Below are 11,431 nucleotides of genomic sequence, written 5' to 3' on the forward strand. Positions count from 1 at the left end.
AAATCCGACAAAAGTCACAAAACCTGAAAGCCCATACACTTACGAGTTTAACCATACTAAATTTATCAAAATTCGGCACCATTTGGTCATCCAAATCCCAAAAATTCATTCTCCAATTCTCAAGCCCTAAACCCCCAAATTTCACTTCAAAATCTCACTAATTAGGTGCAAAATCAGTAGGGAAACATCGTTATTGAAGACAAATAGACACAAGGAGCTTACCTCAGTAATCACTTCAAAATCCTCCTCGAAACCCTCCAAAATCCGAGTTTCAAAATGTGAAAATGGTGAAAATTCTCGAAGTCGCGTATTTATATGTTATGCCCAGGCCTTTCGCACCTGCGGCCTAATTTTCGCACCTGCAGAGCCGCTCCTGCGCCAAAATATCCGCACCTGCAGAATTCACTTAAACCATTAGGCTCGCACCTGCGCTCCAGGTCTCGCACCTACGGAGTCGATTCTGCGGCCCTTCGTCCGCTTCTGCGAAAATGACCAAATTTTCCCTTTTCACATGTGCGGGCCATATGCGCCCTCTTTGTCGCACCTACACCTCCAGTCCAGCCTAGCCTTGCCCGCATCTGCGGCCCCCTCTTCTCTTCTATGGGTCCGCACCTACGGGCTCCCCACCGCAAGTGCAAAATACCAGAACACTAGAAAACTCAGCAACCTTCTAACTCCAAAACTTGGTCCGTTAACCACTCGAAATCAACCTGAGGCCCATGGGACCTCAACCAAATATACCAACAAGTCATATAACCAAATACGAACTTAGTCGAATCCTCGAATCACCCCAAAAAACATCAAAAGTACGGATTACACCCGGATTCAAGCCTAAAGAGCTTCTAAACTTCCAATTTCCACAAACTACGCCGAAACCTATCAAACCCCGTCCGATTGACCTCATTTTTGCACACAAGTCATAAATGACACCACGAACCCACTCCAATTCCCGGACATCAAATCTGACCCCGATATCAAAATTTCCATTGCCGGTCAAATTCGCCAAAATTCTAACCTTCGCCAATTCAAGCCAAATTCTACTACACACCTCCAAATCACATTCCGGACGCGCTCCCAAGTCCAAAATCACCTAACGGAGCTAACAGAACCATCAAAATTCAAATCCGAGGTCGTTTACACATAAGTCGACATCCGGTCGACTTTTTCAACTTAAGCTTCTAATTAAGAGACTAAGTGTCTCAATTCACTCTGACATCACTCCGGACCCGAACCAACCAATCCGGTAAGACATGTAACAGCTGAGGAACACCATAGAAGTAGAAAATGGGGAAACGGGTCTACAACCCTTGAGACGACCGGTCGGGTCGTCATAAATCATGATCATGAAATAAAACCAGAACCAGAGTCTACTAGTGTGTGTGCCAAGACGTGGTATCACAAGAGTATGGGCTACTAGTAGAATATACAAAAGATTACTACTGTACTATCTGAAATAAAATAGATAGAACAATAATAACATAAAGACTTCGGCTGCTGCAGAATAGCTCGGAAGGGTAGCTCACTGTGTAGTCTCGTACTTGGAGTCAAGTGTGCGCGCCGGACTGATATCCAGATGCACCTGCCTTAGATCATGCACATCTAGTGCAGAAGTGTAGCGTGAGTACATAAACAACATGTACCCAGTAAGTATCTAGTCTAACGTTGAAGAAGTAGTGACGAGGGGTCGGCTTCGACACTTACTATGGGTCAACAATATAATAATATGAAGTTCTAATTAAACATGATATATAATATTGATAATAGAACTCAGAGCAGGAAATAAATAAACAATCCCTTTTATCGCAAGTAGGAACTAAGTCATTTACCTCATATAACCATTTCACCTCTCTAGCCAATGAAACAATATTAAATATAAAAGGGCTTCCAATATCTTTATGCACGAATTATGCCATGGACGTACGGCCCGATCCAAATATACATATACATATATTGTGCACTGCCGAGGGTCAAAAAACACAAACCATAGATGCATCTATTAACCTGTCGAGGTGAACGACCCGCTCCTATGAGAGTAGTGGAAATTTACCTTGCTCGCGGAATATACTTGCGACGCGGTTGAACATAGATTTTCTCAAGTTATCATAATATCCCTCAATTCTTTTCAAAATAAGAAATTCAACTAGAAACCTTTAAAATATTGAAATCCTCAACCTCAGCTTTATTCTAGACAACTAGTAAGCATAAACAAGCAACAGTATCAATAAAGCATGGTGTAAACCTAAATCTACCCGGACATAAGCATGAATAGTATCTATGCACGGACTCTCATCACCTCGTATGTACGTAGCCCCACAAATAGAAGTACATATTGATTAAGTTCACCTATCGTCAATAGAAAAGAGATTTACCTCGCCTCAAAGCCTATTTTTCGGTCCAAGATTATGCTCAAACCCTCGATTCGGTGCCGAACAATCAAAAACTAATCAAATAGTATATAAACTAATCAATACATGTTCAAAAGTTCGTATTCCAACTATTAAAGAGTTACGCAACACTAAATGTAAGATTCCAAAATTCACCCTCGGGCTCACGCGCCCGGATTTCGGAAATTTTCGAATAAAGTTGTTACCCATAATCTCATGAACTAAAATATGTGATTTGTTACCCATAATCTCATGAACTAAAATATGTGATTTTTACTAAATTCCGTGGTCAAATCCCATTTTTATCAAAACCTAGGTTTTTCTTCTAACCCATAAATTTCCCAAATTTACATGTTTAAATCTACCCATAATCTATGTTTTAAACTAATATTGAGTAGACGTTACTTACCTCAAAGTGCTAGGTGAAACTCTCAAGAAGCTCCAAAACCACCCAAAGAGTGAGAGAAATGGGTTAGAAATGGCTTAAGTCCCGTAATAAATGAACCCCTTCTACCCAGCGATCTTCGCATCTGCGGTGCCCTGGCCGCATTTGTGATACAGCACCTGCGGTGCTTGGTCCGCTTTAGCGGAGGCCTTCAAGCCCAGTGAGGGCCGCTTCTGCTGACAAGATCCTGCTTCGGTGGCAAGCGTGCCGCTTCTGTGCCTTGGCCTGCACCGGCGCCCTTCTTCCTCGCACCTACGCGTTCGCGGGTGCGCATGAAATTCCGCACTTGTGGTCCCCGGACAAACGCACCAGAGCCGCTTCTGCGACCAAACCCTCTCACCTGCGGCCCAAAGCTCGCAAGTGCGATTACACCAGAACCGCTGTAACCAGTAGCCCTTTTGAGTTTCAAACTCAATCCGCGCATCGTCTGAATAGCATCCGGGGGCCCCGAGGCCCCGTCCAATCATACCAATAAGTTTGAAATCATAAAACGGTCTTGCTCAAGCTCTCGGAACGCATAAAACAACATCAAAACTACGAATCACACCCCAAACCAATTTAATCAAAAATATGAACTTCAAGTTCTTCAATTTACTCCCAATGTGCCAAAACGTACTTAAACTACCCAGAATGGCACCAATTTTTGCGTGCAAGTCTTAAATGACATTACGGAACTATTCCAGGTCTCGGAGTTCCATTCGGACCTCGATATCACCAAAACCTACTCCAAACCAAATTTAAAGAACTTCAAAAACCTTCAAGGAACTAACTTTCACTATTAGGCGCCGAAACGCTTCCGGGTCATCCAAAACCCAATCCAAACATACGCCCAAGTCCAAAATCATCATACGAACCTATTGGAACCGTCAAATCTCGATTCTGAGGTCGTTTTCTCAAAATGTTGACCGAAGTCAAACTTAGCCTTTTTAGCCAACCTTAAGAAACCAAATGTTCCGATTTCAACCCTTCCAAATCTCGAACTAACCATCCCAGCAAGTCATAAAACAGTAAAAACACCTAGAGGAAGTCTTTTTTAGAGGAACGGGGTTCTAGAAAGAAAAACCACTATTCAGGTCATTACATTCTCCACCTTTTAAACAAACGTTCGTCCTCAAACGAGTTTAGAATCATACCTAGAGTGCTGAATAAGTGTGGATATCTGCTCCGCATGTCCTCCTCAGACTCCCAGTCGCCTCCTCGACTGGTTGGCCCCTCCACCGAACCTTTACCGCGGAGATCCGCTTGGATCTCAACTGGCAAACCTGTCTATTAACAATGGCAATTGGCTCCTCCTCATAACCCATGCTCTCATCTAATTGAATCGTGCTGAAGTCTAACACATGCAAGAAGTCATCATGATACCTCCGAAGAATAGACACGTGGAAGATCGGATGAACTCCCGATAGACTAGGAGGCAAAGCAAGCTCATAAGCAACCTCTCCAACTCGTCTCAATACCTCAAATGGGCCTATAAACCTTGGGCTCAACTTGCCCTTCTTCCCGAACCTCATAATCCCTTTCATCAGCGAGACTTTCAAGAGAACCTTCTCACCCACCATAAATGATAAGTCATGCGCCTTCTGATCCGCGTAACTCGTCTGTTTGGACTGTGCTGTGCGAAATTGCTCCTAAATATTATTTACCTTTCCAAGGCCTCCTTCACCAAATCAGTACCATATAACTTAGCCTCGCCTGGCTCAAACCACCCGATGGGAGAACGACATCGCCGACCATATAATGCCTCGAAGGGAGCCATCTTGATGCTGGATTGGTAGCTATTGTTGTAAGCAAACTCGGCCAAAGGCAAAAATCGATCCCACTGCCCTCCAAAATCAATCACACATGCTCTGAACATGTCCTCCAAGATCTGAACCGTGCGCTCCGACTGCCTGTCGAACTGTGGATAAAATGCTGTGTTGAGCTCTGCACGGGTTCCCAACTCACTCTATATTGCCCTCTAGAAATACGAAGTAAACTGAGGGCCTTTGTTTCATATGATGGAAACAGGCACACCATGCAACCGAACTATCTCCTGAATATAAATCTGGGCCAACCTCTCTGAATTATACGTAGTCACAACCGGAATGAAGTGTGCCAACTTGGTCAATCTGTCAACAATGACCCAAACTGCATCAAACTTCCGCAAAGTCCGCGGCAACCCAACTACGAAGTCCATAGTAATGCGCTCCCACTTCCACTCAGGTATAGTCATCTACTGGAGTAGGCCTCCTGGCCTCTGGTGCTCATATTTCACCTGCTGATAATTTAGGCATCTAGCTGCATACTCAACTATGTCTTTCTTCATCCGCTGCCACTGCCTCAGGTCGCGATACATCTTCGTAACACCTGGATGAATGGAATGTCGAGAATTGTGCGCCTCCTCTAGAATCCTCTCCCTTAAGCCATCGACATTAGGAACACATAGATGACCTTGGAGTCGCAAAACACCATCCGCGCCGATAGAAACCTCCTTGGAACCACCCTGCAATACCGTCTCTTTGAGGACCATCAAGTGCGGATCATCAAATTTTCGATCCTTGATCTGCTCCAATAGTTAAGACTGGGCAATGACGCATGCAATAACTCGGCTGGGCTCTGAAATATCACACCTCACAAGTCTGTTAGCCAAGGACTGAATATACCAAGCTAGTGGCCTCTCCTCCGCTGAAATGAATGCCAAGCTACCCATACTTTCTGCCTTTCTACTCAAGGCATCCACGACCACATTCGCCTTGCCCGGATGATAAAGAATGGTGATATCATAATCCTTCAGTAACTCAAGCCATCTGCGCTGCCTGAAATTGAGATCCCTTTGCTTGAACAAATGCTGCAAGCTGTGATGATCAGTGTAAACCATACAGGACACCCCATAGGGCTTCAGCTGACGTGAAGCATACACAACAACTCGCCCCTCCTGCATCAATACACAACCCAAGCCAACGCGTGAAGCATCGCAATACACAATCTACATCCCCGAACCGGAAGGCAACACTAGAAGTGGTGCTGTAGTCAAAGCTGTCTTGAGCTTCTGGAAGCTCTTCTCACAATCATCGGACTAGCAAAATGGAGCTCCCTTCTGGGTCAGTCTAGTCAAAGGTGCTGCAATAGATGAGAAGCCCTCAACAAACTGGCGATAATAACCTGCTAACCCCAAGAAGCTCCTAATCTCGGTTGCTGTCGTAGGTCGAGGCTAACTCTGAACTGGCTCAATCTTCTTGGGATCTACCTTAATACCATCACCTGATACAACATGCCCCAAGAATGCTACAGAATCTAGCCAAAACTCACACTTGGAGAACTTAGCATATAGCTTATGTTCCCACAAGGTCAGAAGCACCACTCTCAAATGTTGCTCGTGCTCCTCCATGCTACGTGAGTTAATCAAAATGTCATCTATGAAGACAATGACAAACGAATCAATATAGGGCCTTAACACCCTGTTCATCAAATTCATAAACGCCGCTAGGTCATCAGTCAAGCCGAAGGATATCACTAGAAATTCATAATCGTCATATCTAGTACGCAAGGCAGTCGTCGGAACATCCGAGTCCTGAATCTTTAACTGATGGTACCCCGATCTCAAGTCTATCTTAGATAACACACTAGCACCCTGCAACTGGTCAAACAAATCATCAATATGTGGAAATGGGTACTTGTTCTTAATGGTAACTTCATTCAACTGGCGGTAATCAATGCACAACCGCATAGTCCCATCTTTCTTTTTCTTAAATAGCACTGGTGCACCCAAAGATGATACACTTGGTCTGACGAACCCCTTTGATAGCAACTCCTCAAGCTGCTCCTTCAACTCTTTCGGATCCATAAGGAATGGCAGGATAGATATAGGCTGGGTACCTAGAGCCAAGTCAATGCAGAAATCGATATCACGATCTGGTGGCATGCCTGAAAGGTTAGAAGGAAACACATCGGAGAATTCCCGGACTACTAGCACTGAATCAATCGTCAGAGTCTCCGCGGTAGTATCCTGAACATAAGCTAGATAAGCCAAACACCCTTTCTCGACCATATGCCAAGCCTTCAGAAAAGAGATAACCCGGCTAGATGCACTGACAAACGAACCCTTCCACTCCAATCTAGGCAACTCTGGCATCGCTAAGGTAACAGTCTTGGCATGGCAATCAAGGAGGGCATGTGATACGAACGAGGAAACAAAATAACAAAAGCATAAATAAAATGATAGAGATTTAGTGGAGAATCAACTAAGAAAATTGAAAGAACATTTGTGTCACGATCAAAAATCTCACCAATCATGATGGCGTCTATCTCAATACTAGGCAAGCCAAAAATCCCAATAAACTACCATTTCTTTTAAATTTGAAAATAAAATAATTAAATTCAGCGGAATAAATCTCACAATTTCAAATATAGCACTCCTAAAACCCTTCCACTCCAATCTAGGCACTCCTACCATTTATTATATATATATAATCATCGTAAGTAAGACAAGTCCATGCCCTGGAAAGTCCATCCCGAATATATATAATCATCGTAAGTAAGGCAGGTTTATGCCCTGGGAAGTCCATCCCGATTATATATAATCATCTACGCTCACTGGGGGTCTACAGAGTCCGGAGGGTTTCCTTCTGCCCAAGCGCTATAAGTCGAGCGCGCTCACTGGGGCTGTGTGCAGACTCTCGGAGGGGCTCCTTCAGCCAAAGCTTGATATAAAGCCAATATGGCCTATTGCAGGCGGGCAGCCCTGATCCATTTAATAATAACATATATAAGGCCAAATGTCCTGCTACGTTGCGCAACTCAATCCCCTAAATATCCTCACAATGGACAATTATTTCTGAGTGTGAAATGTATATTTTAGAATAATTAATTCAATAGCATCACGACTCCATGGGTCCTAAAATATCGGTACATAGCCTAAACATGATCTTTATTACTAGCCTCAGCTTAATTCCTCTAACATGTGCTACATGTTAAGATAATAACATGATTCTTTAATTTTGCTACTTCACAGGATTTATTCAAGACACACTTTCTGTGGTGCACGTCTACATTTTCATCACCTATCATGTGTCTCACCTCTAAACAATTCATATCATACAAAATTCGGGGACTCATACCCTCAGAACCAAGTTTAGAAGTGTTACTTACCTCAATCCATGTAATTCTTTACTCCGCTATGCCTTTGCCTTGTGAATTGGCCTCCAACGCCTCGAATTTAGCCACAATTAATTCGATTCGGTCAATAAAATATATTGAAATTAATTTCATATCAAAATACTAATATTTTCACAAAATCCGAAATTATACTCAAAAATTGCCTGTGGGGCCCACGTCTCAGAATCTGACGAAACTCACAAAATCCGACAACCCATCCAATTACAAGTGTAACCATACAAATTCTACTAAAATACGACATCAACTCAACCCTCAAATATTCAAATTTAACCAAGAGGGTTTTCATAATTTTCCAACTTAATTCACTAATTAAATGTTAAAAACAACCATGGATTCAGGTAATTTGACCAATATTGAGTTAAGAACACTTATCCCGTTATTTTTCTTGAAAAACTCCCGAAAATCGCCTCTTCCCGAGCTCCAATCCGTCAAAAATGGAAAATGGGACGAAGTCAAAATTTCAGAACTTAAACTCTCTGCCCAGTTATTTCTTCTATGCGATTGCGAACCAAGTCCCGCGATCGCGAAGCACAACATCTCCACTGCCAAAATAACACTATGCGATCGCGTACAAGGTTATGCAATCGCGAAGTCCAAAATACACCGCCCCCAAAACTTCACTACGCGACCTCAGCATAACACACGCGAACGCGAAGAACGAGCTTCCCAGGCCTACGCGATCGCGGACTCGCCCACGCGATCGCGAAGCACAAATGTGTGACCTCACTCCTGCTCTGTTTCCTCTACGCGGATGCGACCTTCTTCACGCTTTCGCGAATAACAGGCTCCCACAGTTACGCGATCGCGGCCCTCTTCACGCAATCGCGAAGAACAAAATTGACACTGCCTCAATAAGCCTACGCGATCACGGTTGCCTTCACATGATCGCATAGAACAATTTCACCTCTGTCCAAACAAGCCTATGTGATCGCGGACTTTCTCACGCAATCGCATAGAAGGAAACCAGTGACAGAAAAACCATCATTCTTCAGCTGAAATGCCAAGTCCAAAATTGATCCGTTAGCCGTCCGAAACTCACCCAAGGCCCCCGGGACCCCGACCAAATATACCAACAAGTCCTAAAATATCATACGAACTTAGTCGTGTCTTCAAATCACATCCAAAAACATTAAAACACGAATCACATATAGATTCAAGCCTAATGAACTTTGAAACTTCCAATTTCTACAAATGATGCCGGAACCTATCAAATCACGTCCGATTGACCTCAAATTTTGCACACAAGTCATAAATTACATGACAGAGCTATTCCGATTTCCAGAATCAGATTTTGACCTCGATATCAAAAAGTCAACCCCCGGTCAAACTTCCCAAAAATTTAACTTTCGACATTTCAAGCCTAATTCCACTACGGACCTCCAAATAATTTTCTGGACATGCTCCTAAGTCCAAAATCACCATACGGACTCCGACCTCGATTCAGTAGGAGAAGATATTCTAGGGTCACATGCTAGTTAATAATCGTGTTGCGTTCTTGGCTTAAAATGACTAATTGATTTATCTAGATTGTTGATTGACAAGGTTGATATTACTCATTAGAATCTGTCGAGTTCTTACTCGCCTATTCAAGCTAACTTAATGCCTATATGTCCATGGAATTAAGATTAAAAAGAATGCATTTACACTTTTGGTATTTCAACCATGCAAGGAAATTAGGTATATGTCTATCCTAATTGCGAATTTGTTCCCCGATGCCCTGGTTCAAGAACTTGCTCTATTTAATTCTATATGCAATCTAGAATTCCCACTTTCGAGTTCAACTCTAGATTCGTAGATAGTATTTCACTGTTAGCTACTCAGCAAAAAAATTAAAAACAGAATTAAATAAAATACCCAATATGATAAAATCCAATTCGTCAATTTAAACTTCAAACATCAACATTCGTGTATCACCCATGACCATAGATTAATAGGGTTCTTAGCCACTCATGTTCATACAATCATCAAAAATAATATTTTTAAACATAAAATCAATGAATACTGGAATAAGGATGGAAATATTGATTAAATCTGTGCTCTCGAGTGTTCCGTCCTTTTGTTTTCCTCTCCAAGTTAGGTCACCCCCTCAAAATCGTGTTTATTTGTGTATTTATATCGTGTCTAAATAACCCCATACGAATATACCCTTTCCAAGGCGAAGTAGAAATTACTCTGCGATTTTCACACACACACTCCGCACCCCTCACCACACTCTGCGGCGCGCTTGTGGAATTTATCAGCGGACATGCATTTTTCTTGGCAGGCCATTTTTACACTGCCGCGTCGTGCCCTGCCCCCCCCCCCCCCCATGTGGTGCAGCAGTGTTAATTTCTCAGAGTGAAATTGTTTCATCTTCTTTTGACATCCAGACTTGGTACACGACCTCCGAACACGATCCCGACTTTTACTTAAACTTCAAAGCTCCAAATTAACTTTTGAACTCGGAATCACTTCCTACAAGGCATAAAACACGTACTAAGTGTATTTCACTATCATTATTCTCAAACACACGTAAAATACATTAATTAGAGTGCAATACTACAGCTAAAACACGAGTTTCTAGCCTAGCATCAACATCCCACACTTAGACCATTGCTCGTCCTCGAGCAATAAAACTACACTTCACATAAGGATGACCTTTTCATCAAATAACCTCCCTAACACACCATGCCAAGAATATTTAAAGTAGAGTGAGCACCATATCCTAACATCCCACCCTCAAGACTCGACTCAAAAGTACCACGTATGTTTTATAACCTGCTCACTTACTCTAACACAGAGGTCAAAGGCGTTACCTTACCTTCGCAAATCATGTGCCATCACGCAAACAATAGAGAATAGTTCCACTCACAATATCGTTCAAGAGAAATTAGGAACTCAAGATAGAAAGAATTAACTCACTCTCAGAATCAAAATTCATGTACAACAGAAGGCGTACCGTAGGCTTGCCCGTAGTGTATTATTCTAGTAATCGAGTTCATTTAGTCAAGGATCAAGTAGGACTTTAATTGGTTATAATGTAGGCTGCGGGATGGGTTGGATACATATAGATATAGTGGCTACACCTCCCTGAGCACTTTGATACATATACAATTTCACAATCCAAACCCCACTCCTACGTTGAACCAACCCCGAACTTTATACATGATACCATCAAACTCCCCAGATCTTTAAGCATAAAGTAGATAAGAAATACCACTGGCAAAAGTTTATTTTTTTTTCAATTTTCTACCAGTGACTCTCACAATTTTTATTTTTATTTTGTTTTCTTCAAATACTGCACCTTTCTCCTTTTTCTATAGTTCCACTCAAAAACCCAAACCAACCTCCACTTTAACTTTTACGAAGTTCATCACAATTCAAGTGCTCATGAGAGGTGAACAGATTCAAATAGATGGTTAATTCAAACAATTGGGTAAGGCTTGTAATGGTGCCAAAAAAAAATGAT

The sequence above is a fragment of the Nicotiana tabacum genome, chromosome 18 (genome assembly GCF_000715075.1).
Source record: "Nicotiana tabacum cultivar K326 chromosome 18, ASM71507v2, whole genome shotgun sequence".
In the NCBI taxonomy this organism is placed as follows: domain Eukaryota; kingdom Viridiplantae; phylum Streptophyta; class Magnoliopsida; order Solanales; family Solanaceae; genus Nicotiana; species Nicotiana tabacum.